The sequence below is a fragment of the Palaemon carinicauda genome, chromosome 11 (assembly GCF_036898095.1).
Source record: "Palaemon carinicauda isolate YSFRI2023 chromosome 11, ASM3689809v2, whole genome shotgun sequence".
Taxonomy (NCBI): Eukaryota; Metazoa; Arthropoda; class Malacostraca; order Decapoda; family Palaemonidae; genus Palaemon; species Palaemon carinicauda.
This window is the reverse complement of record NC_090735.1, coordinates 61,715,620-61,735,544: the sequence shown is the minus strand read 5'-3', so window position 1 is coordinate 61,735,544 and position 19,925 is coordinate 61,715,620. Positions and strand designations below refer to the sequence as shown.

The 19,925-nt window shown below is 40.5% G+C and overlaps 1 long non-coding RNA gene and 1 pseudogene across 1 annotated transcript in view; one reads left to right on the top strand and one right to left on the bottom strand.

Annotated features, from left to right (window-relative positions):
* The window catches only part of LOC137649691 (uncharacterized), a 112,040-nt gene extending 93,140 nt beyond the window's left edge, over nucleotides 1-18,900 (bottom strand). Inside the window, exon 1 of the long non-coding RNA XR_011045827.1 lies at nucleotides 18,736-18,900. This is a non-coding gene — a long non-coding RNA (uncharacterized lncRNA). The remainder of the gene's footprint in view (nucleotides 1-18,735) is intronic.
* LOC137649855 (uncharacterized) lies at nucleotides 1,485-9,481 on the top strand (annotated as a pseudogene).
* Nucleotides 18,901-19,925: the final 1,025 nt, after the last annotated feature.

The following is a 19,925-nucleotide window of genomic DNA, read 5'->3' as shown; positions in this document are numbered from 1 at the left end:
CGGGGGAAGAAAGCCAATCCGAAGGAAGAGGGGGTGCATGAATAGTAACAAGGTCCGAATCGGAAGGAATCATATCCACACGAACACGGTGATCTGTACGTTTAGCCGGAGTGCAAGCGATGGGAGAACGGAAACGTTCCGGTGAACCCCACGAACTACATCCTGGTCGCACAGGCGATTCCTGACGCTGTGAAACATCATGCGTCCATTTAAGGGGTCTTGACGCGCGACGCCAGATCTCACTCCCCGACCCTTCATCGGAAGACAGGGATAACGCATGAACCTCACCTTTCCTACGATGAGGGTGAACGACCTGAGCTACGGCAACAGGAACGTTCGAGGGGACGTCTGCACAATTGATGACGCTTCTTGTTCCCTTAAGCCGTTTGACATTACTTCTCCCATGGGTTCGAGAGCTCGAAAGAGGTCTTAGGCTAAGTGAACGACAAGATCGTGCAGACACACCCTCCGCAACACTAAACACATTAGCAACACTTGTCACAACACCGAGAGAGTCACGACTTTTCGGTACACCAACATCAGACACTGAAACACTTTCCACAGTTCCAACAGGATCACGGTTTTTCAATACCTTTAACTCGGAAAAAATTGTATTTCTATCGGCTGCTAAGGACTCAACTTTCTCACCAAGAGTCAAAATAGCAGTAAACATGTCTTTCATAGTAGGTTCCTGATCTACCACCACAAGGGAAGGAATAGGATTAGGAACAGGTACATTAGGTAAGGCTCTATCCACAGATCGGGAAGAACTACGCCTAACTCTATCTCTCTCTAGTCTCCTAACATAACGATCGAAAGTAACAAAATCATCATCAGTTAAGGAAAGACACTCATTACACCTATCATCTAATGAACAAAATTTACCCCTACATTTCACACAAATAGTATGAGGATCAATAGATCCTTTAGGAAGTCGAGTACGACAACATTCACTAACACACCTACGCTGAGCAGGGGAGGAGTCGGCCATTTTGAATGGTAACGTGAGAGACCGACGAGCAAAAAGTAAGGGAAATATCAATAAAGAAAATCTCAAACAAAAAGATTTCAAGACAAGAAACAAGAGAAAATAATCAACGATAGCTTAAACTCAAAAAAAGAACGTTGTACATCACCAAACAACTTCCCAAGAGAGTAAAACCACGAGAGCGAACTTCTATATGTCAGCCAGCTATGACGGCAGACAGAAGAACTGGAGATGGTGTGTGGTTCCACCTGTTCTACCGCTAGGGTGCGGTTGGTACACCTGCCGTATCTTCGATAGCGCGAGATTTGAATTTTCTGCCCTGGCGTCAGGGGACTTCAGCTCTTTTATATAACCAGCGGGTAAGTTTTATATTTAAAAATCCTATTTATAAGGTATGTATAACTTATACTTTGCATGTAATTCTTAATGTCTGATAATATTTACGTATTTGGGGATTTTTCTGTTTAAATAATTTTAGTTAAATTATTGTATTAAAATGGTCAGTGCCATGGATGACTCGTACACAGAACTAATAGAGTTAGAAAGCGAAGTTAGACAAACTGCAAGGGAAACACAGAATCTTACACAGTCCTATCAGGGAGTTTGGTCACAGGTAGGGGATTTAACACAGCAGGTTCAAAAAATGGACAGGGAGATGTCTAATATTCAGGGGACAATGTGGCACCTTATACAAACCCTTAATGACACTCAACCCCCAATAGTGTCTGCACCACATACTCCACATAATCCATACAACCCTTGCCCAGATACACACATCAATACAATACTAGGAACACTACCATACAGTTCCCCAATCCCTCCATGTACGAACACACAAAGCACACCACAAAATGCATCTGCGCTCATGAGTACAGTACCCCTAACACCTATAAGGGCATGGCCAACAACACACAACCCTGCAATTCCAACACCATCTACACCATCCCCCATCCCTAATCCACCACCAGCCTACCCGCCTCCTCAACTTTCTGTTAATCAGACAAACCCTTTCATTATACAGCAAGGTAATCAGTGTGTCACATCCAATCCTTTTATTGGATCTTTCAGTAATGCTAATCCATTCCTTTATTCAAATACTACTCCAGTAGCAGTTTCTCATGATATACCTGTTTTAAGGCCAAAAGATGTATCTCTCCTCAAGCTTGCAGAGCTTAAGGGTGTAGTTGCCGACAATAGGTTGAATACTTTCTTTAGGCAAGTAGAGTCCTGCACAGGCTCAGATGATAAGAGGATAGAAGTTGTCATGGCTAGGGCTGAACAGGATATAGCTACTTTCTTGGCCGCTGAGATACAAAAGAATGGTAATAATCTGTCTTGGAGTGAGATTAAAAGGCTCATGAAACAACAGTTTATAGGTGCAGCAACTCTTTTATAGGCATGGCAAGAGATAACTGCCATGACTTATTACTTTGATGAACCTCCTAGTTCTTTTGTTAATAAATTGCAGTGTAAAATTTCAGCTTTAACATTGAAGTTCCCCAATGATCCAATTCCAACATCAGATAAGTTCCTTAAGACAAAGATATATAAAGGCTTAAATTCACAAGTTCAAGTTAAATTAGTTGATTTCTTGGCAGACCATATACCTTTAAGGAATTTCATGGCATATGCAGAAGAAGAATATTATAGGGCTCAGGGCATAATTATTAGTAGTAATAACAACAGAGTCATGCCCATTTCGGGAGCTGGAAGTTCCCAGTCACCAATCCCAGTAACAAATACCCCTCCGGTAGGAACTCCGTGTAATGAAATATGATATTTTGATTATAAAATAAATTTTTGAATATACTTACCCGGTGAATATATAATAGCTGACGTCTCCGACGGCTCGACAGAATTCAAAAACTCGCGAGCGATCGCCATGAAGGTAGCGGGTGTGCCCACCAGCGCCGACTATCGGCCAGATACCGCATATACATGTAAACAGCTCCAGTTCTTCTCATCCCGCTGGGTCTCTATCGGGGAGGAAGGGGGGGCCTTTAATTTATATATTCACCGGGTAAGTATATTCAAAAATTTATTTTATAATCAAAATATCATTTTTAAATATTAAACTTAGCCGGTGAATATATAATAGCTGATTCACACCCATGGTGGTGGGTAGAGACCAGTATTAATACAGTTTACGGCGTATATGCTTAGAGTTTTTGACAGTTATATCATAACAAAACCCAAATAAATATAGGTACCTGGTAAGGAAGCTGACTCTAACGATTACTCTGCCTTGTTAGTCCGCTTTCCTCACGAAGCCCAGCCATCCTCTTAGGATGCTGAAAGACTCCCAGGAGCTGAAGTATCTAGGGCGACAACCCATACAAGAGGACCTCATCAAAACCCTTAATCTGGGCGCTCTCAAGAAATGACATTTGACCACCCGCCAAATCAAAAAGGATGCGAAAGGCTTCTTAGCCTTCCGTACAACCCAATTAAAAACATTTCAAGAGAAGATTAAAAGGATATTGGAATTAAGGGAATGTAGTGGTAGAACCCTTACCCACTACTGCACTCGTTGCAACGAATGGACCCAGTGTGTAGCAGTCCTCATAAAGAGTCTGGACATCTTTTAAGTAAAATGACGCGAATACCGACTTGCTTCTCCAAACGGTCGCGTCCATAATACTTCGCAGAGATCTGTTTTGCTTAAAGGCCACAGAAGTTGCAATAGCTCTTACTTCGTGCGTCTTAACCTTAAGCAAGCAACGATCTTTTTCATTCAAGTGAGAATGAGCCTCTCGGATTAAAAATCTAATAAAATATGACAAAGCATTCTTTGACATAGGCAATGAAGGCTTCTTAACTGAGCACCACAAAGCCTCAGATCCACCTTGTAAGGATTTAGTCCGAGCTAAATAAAACTTCAGAGCTCTAACTGGACACAGCACTCTTTCAAGCTCGTTGCCTACGATCTCTGACAGGCAAGGTATATCAAATGACTTAGGCCAAGGACGAGAAGGCAGTTCATTTTTGGCCAAGAAAACCAAGCTGAAGTGAACATGTGGCTTTATCTGTAGAAAAGCCGATGTTCCTACTGAAGGCATGGATCTCACTGACCCTTTTAGCCGAAGCCAAGCACACTAAGAAAAGTGTCTTGAGGGTGAGATCCTTCAGGGAGGCTGAATGTAATGGCTCAAACCTGTCGGACATTAGGAACCTTAGGACCACGTCTAAGTTCCATCCAGGAGTTGCCATACGACGCTCCTTAGAGGTCTCGAAGGACTTAAGGAGATCTTGGAGATCTTGATTATTGGACAGATCTAAGCCTCTATGTCTGAACACAGACGCCAACATGCTCCTGTAGCCCTTAATAGTGGGCGCTGAGAGGGAGCGAACATTTCTCAGATGTAGGAGAAAGTCTGCAATTTGGGCTACAGAGGTACTGGAAGAGGAAATGGATGATGACTTGCACCAGTCTCTAAAGACTTCCCACTTCGACTGATAGACCTTGACGGTAGATGCTCTCCTAGCTCTCGCACTCGTTCTGGCTGCCCCCTTCGAAAATCCTCTAGCTCTTGAGAGTCTTTCGATAGTCTGAAGGCAGTCAGACGAAGCGCGGGGGAGGCTTTGATGAAGACTCCTTACGTGGCTGCCTTAAGAGATCCATCCTTAAAGGTAGACTCCTTGGAACGTCTACCAGCCATTGAAGTACCTCTGTTACTCACTCTCTCGCGGGCCAGAGTGGAGCAACCAATGTCAACCTGGTCCCTTCGTGAGAGGTGAACTTCTGCAGCACCTTGTCTAGGATCTTGAAAGGTGGAAAGGCATAAACGTCCAGGTGAGACCAGTCCAGCAGGAAAGCGTCTATGGATCTGGAACTGGAAAGCAGTAAGTCGAGAGCCTCTTTGTCAGAGAGAGTAGCAAAAAGATCTATGGTGGGTAGACCCCATGTCATCCATAGCTTCTCGCACACAGTCTTATGCAACGTCCACTCCATGGAGAAGACTTGTCCTCTTCTGCTGAGGCCGTCCGCCAAGACATTCATTTCTGCACAAATCTCGCCAAAGGAGAGATGTTACTGCCTTAAAAGGAGTTCCTTCTGATCCGTGGATCAAAGAACCGAGCCTTCCAGACTGTCCAGTGGAGCTCCCTAACCCAAATCCGCTGCATCTGAAAACAACACATGGTTTGGGTTCTTGATCGCAAGAGAAAGACCTTCTCGAAGTCTGATGTTGCTGTCCCACCAAGTCAGACATGTCTAGACTGAGTTGGAGATTGGGAAAGAGATACTCACTAAGCCCTTCTCCTTGTTCCAATGTTTAGGTGAAATAGGAAAGGGCATAGGTTGAGTCTCCCCAGAGAGATAAACTACTCCAGCGATGAAAGAGTTCCTACGAGGCTAGTTCAAACTCTTACAGAGCAACTGTTTTTCTCTTGCAAGTGAAGGACTTTTAACAGAGCTTGTTCCATTCTTGCGGGAGACGAAAAGGGTCGAAAAATCAGACACTGTATCTCCATTCCCAAAAAAAGAATAGTCTGGGATGGGATACTGTAAGTTACGACTTCTCTACGTTCACTATGAGACCTAGCTCCTTGGTTAGGTCTAATGTCCATTAGAGGCTCTCCAGACAGCGATATAATGACGAACGCCCTGATTAGCCAGTCGTCAAAATAAAGGGAGGCTCTGAATCCTCAAAAAATGTAGAAAGCTTGCTACATTTTGCAAGGGCCTTGTAAAAACAAGAGGAGCAGGAATGAGGTCGGAGTACAGTGCTCGACAGTGGTACATTACTTTCCCGTCCACAAACCTCAGATGTAGTTGAAAGTTTGGATGAATCGGGATGTGGAAGTATGCATCCTGAAGGTCGAGAGAGACCATCCAGTCGCCTTCCATTAATGCTGTCAAGACAGCTTGGTAGACTTCATCGTGAAGTTTGTCTTGACAATGAACACATTGAGCGCACTTGCATCTTACGTACTCCTGCAGTGAACGTGGCTGCCAGATCATTGGAGCCATCCCTGATAGTTTTGTTCCTGCAGAGAACGTGGCTATCAGATCATTGGAGCCATCCCTGATTGCCTTGTTTATGCATGACATAATTGTACAGCAAAACTTCAAACGCTCGAAAAACTCCTAACAGGAGATGGTCTAGCTCTGAAGCCGACCATAAAATCTTGGAGCGTCTCATGGCCAGGCGCCAGGGAGAGTCTATGAGGCTTGAAAAGTCTATCTGGGCAGAGGCAGGAACTCCCAAGCCGAGAACTTCTCCTGTGTCATACCAGACGCTCGCTCTATAAGCCAGTTTAAAAGGAGGGAAAGCAAAGGCTGTCTCCCCCAAACTCCTCCTGGTGATCAACCAGTCGCCTAGCAAAAGTAAAGCTCTCTTAGAAGAGCGAGAGAGCACTAGCTTAGAAAACAACGGCTTCGAAGTAGCTAGGCCTAGTGTAAACTCTGACGTTTAGGCGAACGAGGAGCCGCAGTTACAAAATGGTCCGGACAAAGATCCTTAAAAATCAGCATGATTTATTTAAAGTCCATAGAGGGCTGAGCAGCTTTAGGCTCCTCTCCGTCTGACAGAGTCCCCAAGGGAATATCAGTAGGAGGGGGATCAGCAACTTCCTCATCTGAAGGAACCTCGTCTGACAATTGCCGAGTCTCAAGCAAGGGAGAGACCTGCTGTGGTGGCAATGCTTGACAAGCAGAGTCCACACGCAAAGGAGCATCAGTAGCAGTCAAGGATGCTACGTCATGTAACTGCTTAAAGGACTGACCAGCAACAACAACAGGTGCGGGAGGACGCTCGACGTCAAGTCGAGACTGCCTTGACTGCCTAGATAGAGCAGTTAAAACAACTCTTGACTGCGGTGCTTGACGTTCAACATCAAAACAAGGCAACTGAGCTGGTTGGCGAGCGTCCTGAACGTCAACACGAGACTGCGGCAGCGGCTGAACGTCAACACGAGGCTGCAGCAGCGGCTGAAAGTCAACACGGGACTGCAGCGAGTAAGGATCCAAGTCACGTGACTGACGTGACAAACTACCGACATCACGTTTCATAACGTCAAACGGACGAGTAAATGCTCATTTGGGCGGCTGACGGCCAGAGTCTCGTTTAGTGTAACGGCGACTCGAAAGCGAAGGTTCATCGTGAACCTGCTCAACGTCATACTTCTCCATAAGGGAGGCAAGCTTAGTCTGCATGTCCTGCAGGACAACCCATTTAGGATCAACAGGAGTCGGGACGGGCCGAGACGACAGTAACGTCTGTGTTGGCAAAACATTGCCTTTACCGCGACCCTCGGACTCCGTGTTACGCTTGCGTTTAATAGGCGAATCGTCTTCCGACGACTGCAAAGGGTCAGAGCTTTCCCCATGGCTACAGCCAGGACGCTGGACCTGTCCTGAATGGACTGACTTCCGCTTTAAGGGTCTAGAAACTTTGCTCCAAGATTTCTTTTGCGAGAAGCCTTCGGATGACGAGGAGAAAAACAGCCTCGCTCGTCTTATGGTAGGGGCGATCTTGCTAGACAAGCCCGATACCATAGAGGGAACGTTTGTTCGTTGGTTAAAGCCTCTCGTCCCCATAAGTCCTACGACATTACTTCTCCCTGGTAGCATGGGAGCCTGAAAGAGGTATCGGACTAGGTGAACGACAAGCACGAACAGACGAACCCTCGGTCGCAACACTAAAAAACACTTTGCGCAATTATCACTTTATCACTACGATTTTCTGTTTTTGCACTTACTTCACTGAAATCGAATTTTTCAATAATTTCACATTAGGCATGAATAAAACTGATTTCTACCTGAAGCACGCAATTCTCCCCTACATCAAAAGGTTATAATTGCGAAATAAGTCGTATAATGTAAGCACATTAATACAAGCAAAAAAACAGTAAACATATATATCGAATAAAACGGAAATATATAAAGTTAAAAGGATCAGTGACTGGGGAGGAGACTAAACACTAGTTCATTATAAACTACGTTTTCAATCTCTCACCGTACAGTGCCTTGGGACGAGAATAAAAACTAAAAACGTTTTATCCTTTCTCCCCGTACAGAGACTTGGGACGAGAGTAAAAAACTGACTCGAGAACAACGTTACTCGCTTGGGACGAGAATAAAGATCGGAACGTTCTCTCTTCCTCTCTCTCTCTCCGTCTCTCTCTCTCTCTCTCTTGATTTCACACAGAAGAGAAAAACCCACTCACCCTTCGTCAATAAACAGGTTATTTGACCAAAGGAAAAAACTGAAAGGACTAAGAAATTGAAAATTAACAAGTTCCTTTAAATTAGTATTTAAAACAATTCAGTTTGAAAGAAGAATGAACAAAACGTCAAAATCGATTTACTCTTTCTGCAAAGTGAAACCGTGGTTCTCTCTTTCTCTATCGTAATGATAGAGCGCAAACTGCGTAGCATAAATAAACCAAACGTTAGTTCATCTTTGAAACAGCACGAAGACTATTCAAAGAAAATCTTTCATAAAATATCTACTAAAAAATATTCATTTAATAACTCTTACAGAGCAAATGATTTAAACTTAACGAAAATAAAAGTTGAATGGGCTCAACGTTGTTTAACTTCGGTTTCCAAGTTAGGACCGCCTACTCTCGGACTAGGGGAGGAATAGGTAAGGCCGCATATAAACAAAACATTAAAATTTATCTTGATGTTTAGTATAAATGGAAAGCTAATCGAAGAGGCCTAATAAAGGCGGGTGAGATATAAAATATATAGAGGAAAATCTATAATTAACAACAACAATTTATAACGTGATAAGATAATTGCTAAAAGCCTAAAACACACTTCCGTACACTAAGGGAAGGGTCGGCCATTTTTACTCTATGGAAAAAACCAGAGATAAAAGAGCAAGGGCAAAACACTTTTACTCTCCTTTCAAAAGCATTTCTTTTGAGGATAGTATTGAATAATCCAACACGGCGAAAGCAATAAAACCAAAACCAAGTACTTCACCAATTCGGTAGAAAACTCGAGGTCATAATAGCGAGTGGAATCGACTTGTCGATGAAACCGACAGAGAAGAACTGGAGCTGTTTACATGTATATGCGGTATCTGGCCGATAGTCGGCGCTGGTGGGCACACCCGCTACCTTCATGGCGATCGCTCGCGAGTTTTTGAATTCTGTCGAGCCGTCGGAGACGTCAGCTATTATATATTCACCGGCTAAGTTTAATATTTAAAAAGAGAAATTAACCAGAAAATTGGATGAGTTAAACAAGAAAATTGAGAAAGTATCCATGACGAGACAAAATAATATTAAAAAGTACTGTGCTTTTTGCAAAGTAGCCACCCATAATCTGTCTGATTGTCCTTATAATCCACCCAAGGGAGTATGCTTTGATTGTCATCAACCAAATGTTAGGAGAGGTCATGTAGGATGTCCAGGACAATTAGGTGGAGATAGTTCACTATGACTAGGTCACGCCAGATCTCCAAGTATAAGTTTGATGGTTAATGATTGCATGATAGGAGCTTTAGTTGATACAGGTAGTTGTGCCAGTATAGTCAAGAAATCCTTTGTGGACAGTTTAGGTTTGAAGCCTGCTAAGATGAGAAATTTACCACAGTTAATGGGAGTCACAGACACAGTTGTACCGGTATTAGGATCGGTTTATTTGGGTGTTAATGTTGGCCGTAGAGTTGTTACTCATTTATTTTATATTGTGCCAGACCCACTTTTAGATACAGAAGTCCTTTTGGGTGCAGATTTACTTGGGATTGCTTGTTTAACATGGGATCACAAGAAAGGTATCCTGGTTTGGGATAATATTACGTACCGTGTGCGGCTTCTTAAAATGAGACCTTCCACAAAGAGAATTAGGAATCTCAAGATAGTTGAATCCTCAAATCCCAATGTAGATGAGATTAGGTTAAAGAAAAAGATTATTCTACCTCCTTCCTCAGCAGGAATGTATGATGTTAAAGTTAATGAAGATGCGGATACAGTACTTCTATTGGAACCAGGAATGAAACATAGTGGTGCTATGAATGCTTTGTGCCTTAAAGTTAATAACAATAAGGAAGTCTTTATACCTCTAATAAATAGTACAAAGGGTATAGTTAAGCTAAAGATAGGAATGTTGATAGGTACTTATAAAAAGATTGATGAAAGGGACATCAGTTCAGAATCTCCCATATGTAGAAAGATTGAGATTAAGAATGAGCTTATCCCTGAAAGCATGCGTGTTGCACCAGGACAAGGATGCACTAGAGAGGAGAAATTAGAAAGTTTAATTGCACAACACGATTGGTCACATCTAGAGGATGAACAACAGGCCCAGTTGAAGAACATGGTAATGGAAAATCATCAAATTTTTATATTAGAAAATAATGAGTTAGGAAAATTTCAGGGAGTTCAAGGGCATATTAATGTTAGTGATCCACAGCCAGTTAGGACCCTTATGTATAGATATCCTGAGAAAGCTAAGCAACTTATTGCCGATATGTTAGAGGATATGGAGGCCAAAGATATAATTGAGCCATCCACAGCTGCGTGGTTAAGTCCTATAGTTTTAGTTAGGAAGCCTGATAACTCGCAAAGAATGTGCCTGGATTTTAGGAAAGTTAACACACACCTCCAAACTGATATTCATCCTCTACCTAGATTAGAAGAGTTAGTTGAGTCAGCTTCCGGGAATCAGTTTTATGCCTCGTTGGATATGAAAGAGACTTACTACCAGGTAGAATTGGAGGAAGATAGTAGAGATTTGACAACTTTTAGTGATGGAGTCTCCCTGTATAGATTCAAGAGACTACCCTTTGGGTTGAGTTGTAGTCCAGCCATATTTTCAAGAGTAATAGGAAATATCTTAGCTCCCTTAATAAAGAAAGGCTGGGTCAAGAATTATTTAGACGATATAGTCGTCTGGGCCCCTAGTTTGGAAGAATTAATTGGGAGATTGGGAGAGTTGTTCAAACTGTTAGGTAAAAAGGGAGTGAAGCTAAATATTAAGAAATGTCAGTTCGCTCGAGAAGAGGTCAAATTTCTGGGCCATATCATATCTAGGGATGGATGCAAACCTTGTCCGGACAACGTAAGTCCAATCAGAGATATGAGAGCTCCCACTAATGTAAAAGAAACTAGAAGATTTTTAGGTATGTGTGGGTTTTATAGGAAGCACATACACAATTTTGCTAAAATTGCTGTCCCCTTGACTAATCTCTTAAGAATGAAAGAACCATTTAGTTGGACACCAGAGTGTCAGTCTAGTTTTGAGCAGCTAAAACAACTTTTGATGACAGCTCCAGTACTGGTAAAAGCAGATATGGCAAAGCCTTTTCAGTTGTTCACAGATGCTAGTCTAGACCATGTAGGTGCAGTACTGATGCAGGAGAGTGATGGTCTTTTGAAACCTGTTGGATACTTTTCAAAGAAATTGAAACCTGTCGAACAGAGGTATTCAACTACTGATAGGGAAGCTTTGGCCATAGTCTTGGCCTGTAGGCGGTTTCATAATTTTCTTTGGGGTACCATGTTTACGGTTCAGACAGATCATCAGCCTCTTGTGTCAGTCTTCAAGAGAAAGACAAAATCTCCTAGGATGAATAGATGGATTATTGAAATGCAAGATTATCGCTTTAAGGATGTATATAGGCCAGGAAAGCTCAATGAAGTTGCTGATCAGTTAAGCAGGCCAGTTAGAGCAATTTTCCACGATAATCAAGATAATTATCTTGGGTTAGGTAAGGAAGAATTTAGAGATAAACAAGTAAGTGAAGCCAGATGGGGTGACTTGATTGCTTACTTAGAAGGAGGAAAATTATCTAGGAAGAGGTTTCCCAGAGCTTTAAATCATCAGTTTATACTGTATGAGGGTTTGTTGTACCTGAGTTCGGATAAGCAAGATAACAGTATTCAGTTAAGACTTGTGGTGCCTCAAGAGCTTAGGAAAGCAGCCTTAAAATTTGGTCATGAGTCTGTTGCAAGTCATTTAGGTAGGAGAAAAACTATTGACGCTTTGGATACGTACTTCTATTGGCCCTCACTTAGATCTGATGTAGTTAAATATGTTAAAGAATGTATTACATGTCAAGCTCATAAAGACAGTCCGTCCTTACAGCAAAAGTTCCATGAACTACCTCCAGTACATAAACCCTTGGAGCGTATCAGTATTAATTTGACAGACAAGGTGTCTGGTGCAAATGGATACAGGTATGTTCTTACCATCATTGATCACTATTCACGCTATGTGAAGTTTTACCCACTGAGGAACAAGACGACAGATGTTGTCAGTAAAAACTTTGAAAAGTATTTAAACGACTTTGGGGTTCCAAGGTGTGTAATTCTTGACAATGGTGCTGAATTTACCTCACAACAGTTTAGAGATCTTTGTAGAGTACACAACATAAATACTGGTTTCATCACACCATACCATCCTGAAGGTAACAGTATCTCTGAAAGGATGCACAGGAACATGAAAACTTTGTTGAATGTCATGTGTCAGGGTGATCCATATCAATGGCCAAAATATTTAGGAGAGACACAGAGAACCCTTAATTGTGCAATACATGCCACCACTGGTGAACAGCCTCACTATGTATTTTTTAGCCGTAGGCCCTTTAGGCAAATTCTCAGCGAAGTGCCTTCAATGGATGATGAGGTGACGGACTCTGATCTCGCTCGAGCCCATGAAATAATTCAAAAGACACATGCTGAAATGGCAAGAACATTTGTCAATATTGCCAATCGAAAAAGAGTGAACAAAAAGGTGGAACTACATTCCCTAGTATGGGTAAAGAATGAGACCCAGTTACCAGGTACAAGCCGTAAATTAAATGTGAAATGGCTTGGACCATATAAAGTGATAGAAAGTGTTTGCGATGGGTCTACCTATGTGATACAAAATGTTTTCAATGACACTGTACTTGAGAGTGCTGCTGATAAACTCAAACCATTCTATGGGGATGAACAGTACTTATTGAATATGCAAGAGCACACAGAAAATGGGCCTGACATAGTAATTGAGGGAGTTCGCACAAGAGGCGCTAGAAATATTGTACCTCCTTCCCGTCTCATAGACACTGTTAGTGAATTTTGCTGAGAGGAAAGCCTACTATATACTCTCAGTATGATTGTGAAGCAAACCTGTTCCTATACGTTTATGATACTGTACCTGTATTTTTTGTATTTTTCTTTTTTACTTTTATAATATTTTTGTACGTTGTAGTCCAAACTCTGGAATTATTCAAAGTTGATGAATAGATTTTTTTCTACAAGAAAAAGAAATTGTAATAAAAATATAATGGATCATAGAAAAATTTCCCTGATTATGAGTGTTGTAGTGGTCCCATTGATCTTGTTTTATAGTAATTAGTTCTGCTCTTGTGGTACTGGTTTTGTACAAATCAGGATGGAGTGCGCCCCTTTCCGAACGCCTTTGAGACTCGTGATGTGAGAGTCGTTTCTAACCAAGAGGTCTGGATAGTTAGGTAGTCATTAGGACACCTCAATAGCAGCCAACGTTTCCCTTCTTTAGTGGAGAGCTCTGTTGATGTAAAGTGACATGATCACCTGTGTAAATGGAGTCGATCTAACCGCAGCATAGGGCTAGGCAAAGCTACAAGGAAAGATGTCCGAATGCACACCTTTAGGGTAGTGTCCCCATTAAGTGCTCCAAGATATCCATGTTTTGATTGTACAAGAGTAATCTCTTCCCTCTATTGAGAGTGTTTCTGATTTTGTTGAACCGAGATCTGTATTCCACGTTAGCAAGCACATGTAAAGGGTTATTCAAGACCATGATGGAATGTGGCCTGATATTAGAGTGGACATGAATCAATTTTTCCCTAAGGGAAAAGCTTTGTAATGGGAGAATGTTATCCTTTTGGTATTTTGATTTTTTTTTCTGTGAAATTGATTCATCATTTGACTCTAATATCTTTAAAATTATCTCTGTTAGTAATATTGATTATAAAAATCATTTAAAGAAAATTTATTTCATCAACGAATGCATGTAACATTATTGCCATTCCCTTCTTATGTTTTTCTCTCTATCTGATAAGTGGTCTTGAATCCTTCTTTTTTTTTCGTTTTGGCCATACTGGCATGAGAGAAACATTCAAACACGTAGAGGCCGAATGGGCATGCTTCCCCGTCCATTAAAGATATTTGTTTTGGGTCATTAGAGAAGACATTGACTTGCCCTTTTCAAAGATAAGACTTCGTTATAATCTAGAAGATTATTATAGGGATAGGGAATAATATGTTATAGATAGAGAGGAAAAGTGATCAGAATGGATGCAGTGGCTTGCCAATGTCAGGTAAAGTTTGCATACACCCTCGTAGTCGTGTTGCATCATTTTACAAGACACCCTATTTATTCACTTGAGTATGATACATTCTTTTCTTTTTAAAAAAAAGGGGGATGTGAACATGTTAGTAACATTAAGACCTCCTCGTTTTCCTGAAAACCATATTAACTGTACGAAAAGTAATGGTTCCTTATATGTAAATTTATTTTCAATGCCAAGAGGGCGTCACGAAGTAGCCGACCTGTAGGACACCTCGGAACTCCCCCTTTCCCTCTCTCCCATGGAAAATTCCATTGTTTATGATCTTAGATTGGGCTATACAATTGTTTCTGAAAGCCCAGCAGATATTTTTCTTATCAATTGAATAGTTATATTTCCTTTGGAAAATAGTTTAGGCTATAAAAATTATTCAATGTCGTTAGGTATATGAGTTAACCTATGTCCTCCTATACCCTCCCTAACCTAGACACAGTGGCCACAGAAACCTTCTATAGCCTAGCCTAGAATTTCCTATAAACCTTGAGTAGGGTATTTTTAAGAGGTTTAAGGAGGCCTAGCCTATGCTATATTGCGTTAAAGGGCATATTTGCCTAATTTACCTCGCTTAACCTTGTGAGATTTCCTTTGCCTCTTAAACCTTGAAGGTAACCTCCTCTATTTTCACATATATTATTTGTTCTTTAGGGAAATTGAAAACTATTGTTTCATATTATTGTAAAATTATCAAATAGAAGTATCCTGTAATTTTGTTTTGAAACTGAAGCATAGTAATTATATTTTTTTTCTTTGTTATTACAAAGCTTTTAGAGGTAGGCATTATTATTTGAAGAATAAAAAAATTAAATACCTGTAATAATTACAGGGAACCAGTCTTGGAGACCTGTGATCATGAATCAGTCTGGGAGATCTGTGGTTTTGGACTCAGTCTGGAAGATCAAATTATGGAACAGTGTACAACATTTTGAACTGAATAAAACTAGATAAGGATCACGTCTCTCTCTCTTACACGTCGAATGTCAAGTTCACTTTTGATGAATAACGAAAATTTATGTCAGGAGGAAAAGAAAAATCCACCGTGACAGTATCATGGAGGCTGGCCTAGACGCCGGAAGGAATGAGGAAGGCGCGCAACGGTGACGTCAACCAAGATGGCGGCCAACATGGCGGCGGTTATGACGTCAAAGAGTACCGTAACAGTAACGGAGGAGGAGAACTTAGTAACGGCTCCTCCTATACTTGCCACACTTCCCCCTCGAAGCGTAAACGCTATGTGGGGTGCAGATAGCTATGTGGCGTGTTATTATACGATATCCTAAAGGGAAACCTTATGGGTACTCGCACCAGAAGTTAGAATTCTGTGAAACCTTTAGTTTAATTCTCTGGGAATATCTACTGTAGTCAAATATACCCTAAGGAAGCTACTGAAGGAACCTTCCATCAGGACGACATGGCTATCTCACCCAAAAATAGATTTTTCGCTTCGCTCAAAATCCGTTTAAATGCTCCAGTGTCGACCAGCCCGTCCAGGGCCTCGCCTCCATTCATTTCTACATGTAGGACAGTTCTGTAAACACTTCGGAGTGCAGGAGAAGCTGCAGCCACAATGGCCCCTGTCATGGAAGCAGGGGTGGACTGTGGGAGGGTGTCTGGGACTATTCCAGCTACAAGATTAGAGTTAGATGATTTACAGTACCATTATTGTTCCATCGTTTTCTTTGCGACTTGCAGACACGAGTATAATGACTTACTTTCTAACAGATGGAACATGAGGCTTTCTTGGCCGGGCAGTGGGCTTTGGGATGTAGGGATCCTCCACAAAAGAAGCACCTCTGACCGCTGACGGCGCAGCACGTTCACTTTGATTCGGGGAGTCACTCATTTCGATCAGAAAACCGTTGGGATCCGTTTTGGGTTTTGCCTGATCATCTATCAATGCTCCACTGTGGTATTGGTTTCACTTGCATAAGACGCTGAGTGCAGTTGAGCCATTTCCAGTGCATAGGCTTGTTTCACAGCTGTGGATAAGTCCAAGGATACGTTCTCTAACAGTCTCTGTCAGATTGCATTAGATGCCATACCCGTGATGTATGAATCTCTGATGGCCAGTTCTTCAGCCTGAGTGGCTGTACAATCAGTGAAGCTACATTCTGAGGCCAGACCTTTGAGGTTATCCAAAAAAGCATCTAGCGTCTCGCCAATCTGTTGCTTGCAGGTGGCTAATTTGTATCTGGCAAACACCTCACTTTTCTGTTTCACAAATCTAGCCTTCAACACGCTTATGGCAGTGGCATGTGTGGTGGCACTTTCAATTATCTTAAACAGTTTACAAGATACGTAAACACGAAGCAAGGCCAACTTATCTGGATTTAAGTCTGGGTTGATGGCCACACAGAACGCCTTAAAGTTATCATGCCACATAATCCATTTGTCCTCCACATCCGCTGATTCTGGGTCCACGTCAATCGGGCTGGGCCTCAGAAACTTGTCCATGGTGAACTTCAAGCCGAATAAATTGTGGAATACCAAACACAGTTGCTGGAACGTTGGCTTTATTCGGCTTAAAGTTGTGGCAAGGTGTTGGCCAAGCCGGTACAGTGTTAGAGACTCGATGTTGCCAAGCAAGCATACAAACACCAGCAGTCACAGTTACCAATTCACACCACAGCTTCCACAAGCAATTTCCAATACCGATGAGCAATAAGACACCATCGCCTTCCCAAACATCAATATTAAAATTTGGAAACAGTACTGCAGTTTACATCTTTATTGACTGATAAAAAAGCACAATCACAAAATCCCTATAAACAACCTTATCTCATGGTAAATTCTTATTTACCCTAATATCAAAGTATCATACCATTACCCTTCTTACAACATACTGTACAGTATATATATATATAAGCAAACTATTCAACTTGACAATATCAATACTTTTTCTATGTATTTCACTCAAAACCATTAAAGACAGTACCAGACACAGCAATCAAGTAATACAAAAATACATTTTGCCAACTCTCTTTTCCTTAAACAGGATTTCTGAATATACAACATGATTATGATTGTTGATTCTTCTTAAAATAAATTGTTCCAACCATAACTATATATTAACTATATAATAATAGTTTACTTGCAATGCATATAAAACCTTACCAACAAATTTGAATTGAGCAATATATGAGGTAAGTTGGAACAGTTTGTACCCTCCGTCAATTAGGATCAAGCTAACTATTTAAATTAGTCTAAGGCTTATCTTTTATCTATCTTTGACCAAACCTGTAGACCAGCTAAGGTTAGAGATCACTCGAGGCCAGGTAAGAATTAGAGGAGCTTGTTAGTTAGTTTTAGGAATTAGAGGAGCTTGTAGCTCAGTATGACAAATAAAGTTATGGTGCATCCCTGACTTTCATTTTATATTTACTGCACAAAGTTAGAGCTAAAAGAGGGATTTTAGGATAGGGAAGTTAAGCTAAGCTAAAGTAAGGTAAGGTAAGGTAAGGTAAAGTTAGATTAGGTAAAGCAAGGGTAGGTTGGCTGGGGTGAAGGTAGGTTGGCTGGGGTAAAGGTAGGTTAGTAGGGGTAAGGGTAGGTTAGTTGGAGTAAGGGTAGGTTAGTTGGGATAAGGTATGGGTAGGTTAGTTACGGTAAGGTATGGGCAGGTTAGCCAAGATAAAGTATAAGGTAAGGGGGGGGGGGGGGTTTAAGATAAGTGTAGGTATGGTAAGGGCAAGTAAAGCGAGGTAAGGTAAAGTGATGTACGGTAAGGTAAGGGTACGTTATGTGAGGTTAGGTTAGGTAAATGTGGCTTAAGTGAGATTAGGTAAGATAAGGTTAGGTAAATGTGGCTTAAGTGAGATTAGGTAAGATAGGGTTAGGTAAAGTGATGGTAGGCAAGGTAGCCTGTGGGTAGACAAGGTAAGAGTAAGTAAGGTAATGATAGGTATGATATGAATAGGTAAAGTGAGGTTTATTAAGTGGAGAGTTTATTTCGTAAATTTAGTTTTTTGTCATTTTTAATTAAATTCAAGATACGCACACGAATCTGTACTGCTAAGCCTACTCTGAGGGTAGGCCTAATCTAGCACGAAGTTACTAGAACTCAAGAAATATAGGCCTAGGCAATAAAATACACAAAATAAATTACACTAAATTTCTGGTATAGATTCGAACTAGAACTAGCCGTAGTGAGGTTGATAGTAGTAGAACAAATTGGTTTTACTGAAAGATATTTAAAGACTTCGAAAGGATAGAGAGATTACAGTATATAGTAGATATCACAGTAATATAATTTCTAAAGGTAAACCACTAAACCTCTACAGAATTAATGCATATGATAATATAATCATTTACTATAATTTTACAATTATAACATTACAGTGACTATTAAAATTTTCACTGCTAATATATATTTCATCCCATTTTCTATAGCTTAACTATCAATGCGGCCAATATCCTGCCACTCTACTCCCGGTGGTCATTTTTATACCTAATAAACTCAAACAAAATTATTCTTACCACTAGTTCATTGCAGACACTAGAAAACTTCAATAGATTTCGTCCTCAATATATATTTCAGTCGACAAAACGAGACTTCGTTGGGATTTCATGGGTCAAATCACTGCAATTTTGGTATTATTGTACTGTTATTGTATAACAGGGCAATGTCACAGTAAAACTTTACTAAAATCCCCAAAACTCACGATAGAAAATCTCCAGAACAACCCCAAAATCCCCATTTCCACAAATATATTTTCTTCAGATCTTGTAGGCTTTACTAATATATAAATTACTTACTATACTTCATATAAGTGCAAGCAAACTAATTGCAACAATATAAAGGTTTACTCATCTTTGTTTCTCCTTCATAGAAATTTGTAGGGAATATCCCCATCAGACGTAAAATCCCAAAATCTAGGGATAAATCTCCATATCTGGCAACGCTGGCTACCATGACTGACAGGTTCTTGTTTAAAAAACTGAGAAGTTGAAGTCACTAAAGAAAATGTGAACGCCAAAACATTTAAATGTTTAATTCATCTTTATTTGAACTATACAATTCCCTATATCACTAAAACAAACATATAAATGTGTACTAGAAGGAACTATGATAGGATATATTGTGTTTAAACTTATTTTTACGGAAAAAATCACAAATCTAAATTTTTATTTCTATGCAAAAATGCATTCTGAGGCCACCTATCAGTGAATATTGGAAAGAGAAGCTCAAACTATGCAAATGAGAAACTTGTTAATTTTTAAAAATATTAATATATAAATATCAAAGCAATAACTTTACTTGAACATAATAAAACAAATTTTGTATTCATTTTTAATGGAAAAAGTCAACGAGACATTATAGAAGTAAAGATTTTAAAAGACAGATGGAATATTGATTTTGACAATAACAAAAACTACGGCATATACAAAGTGAAAGACAACCAGAATGATTTTATGACCACAAGTTACAGAATAAATCCTCACAAAGCCAACTAAATAGAAGAGAAAATTACCACATATTAGGGTGTAATTATGACATATTCAAAGATCCTGTTTTTCTTTTATATGATATAAAAATGGGTTCGTTTGCGATTTGCCTTCACAAAATAGTGTTGGTTTCTCTTACTATTGCTACTACATTTGAAAAATAAAAATATATTTCGTCTGTCTGAGCAATTTCTTTTTGTTTATTTTTTACGATTCAGAAC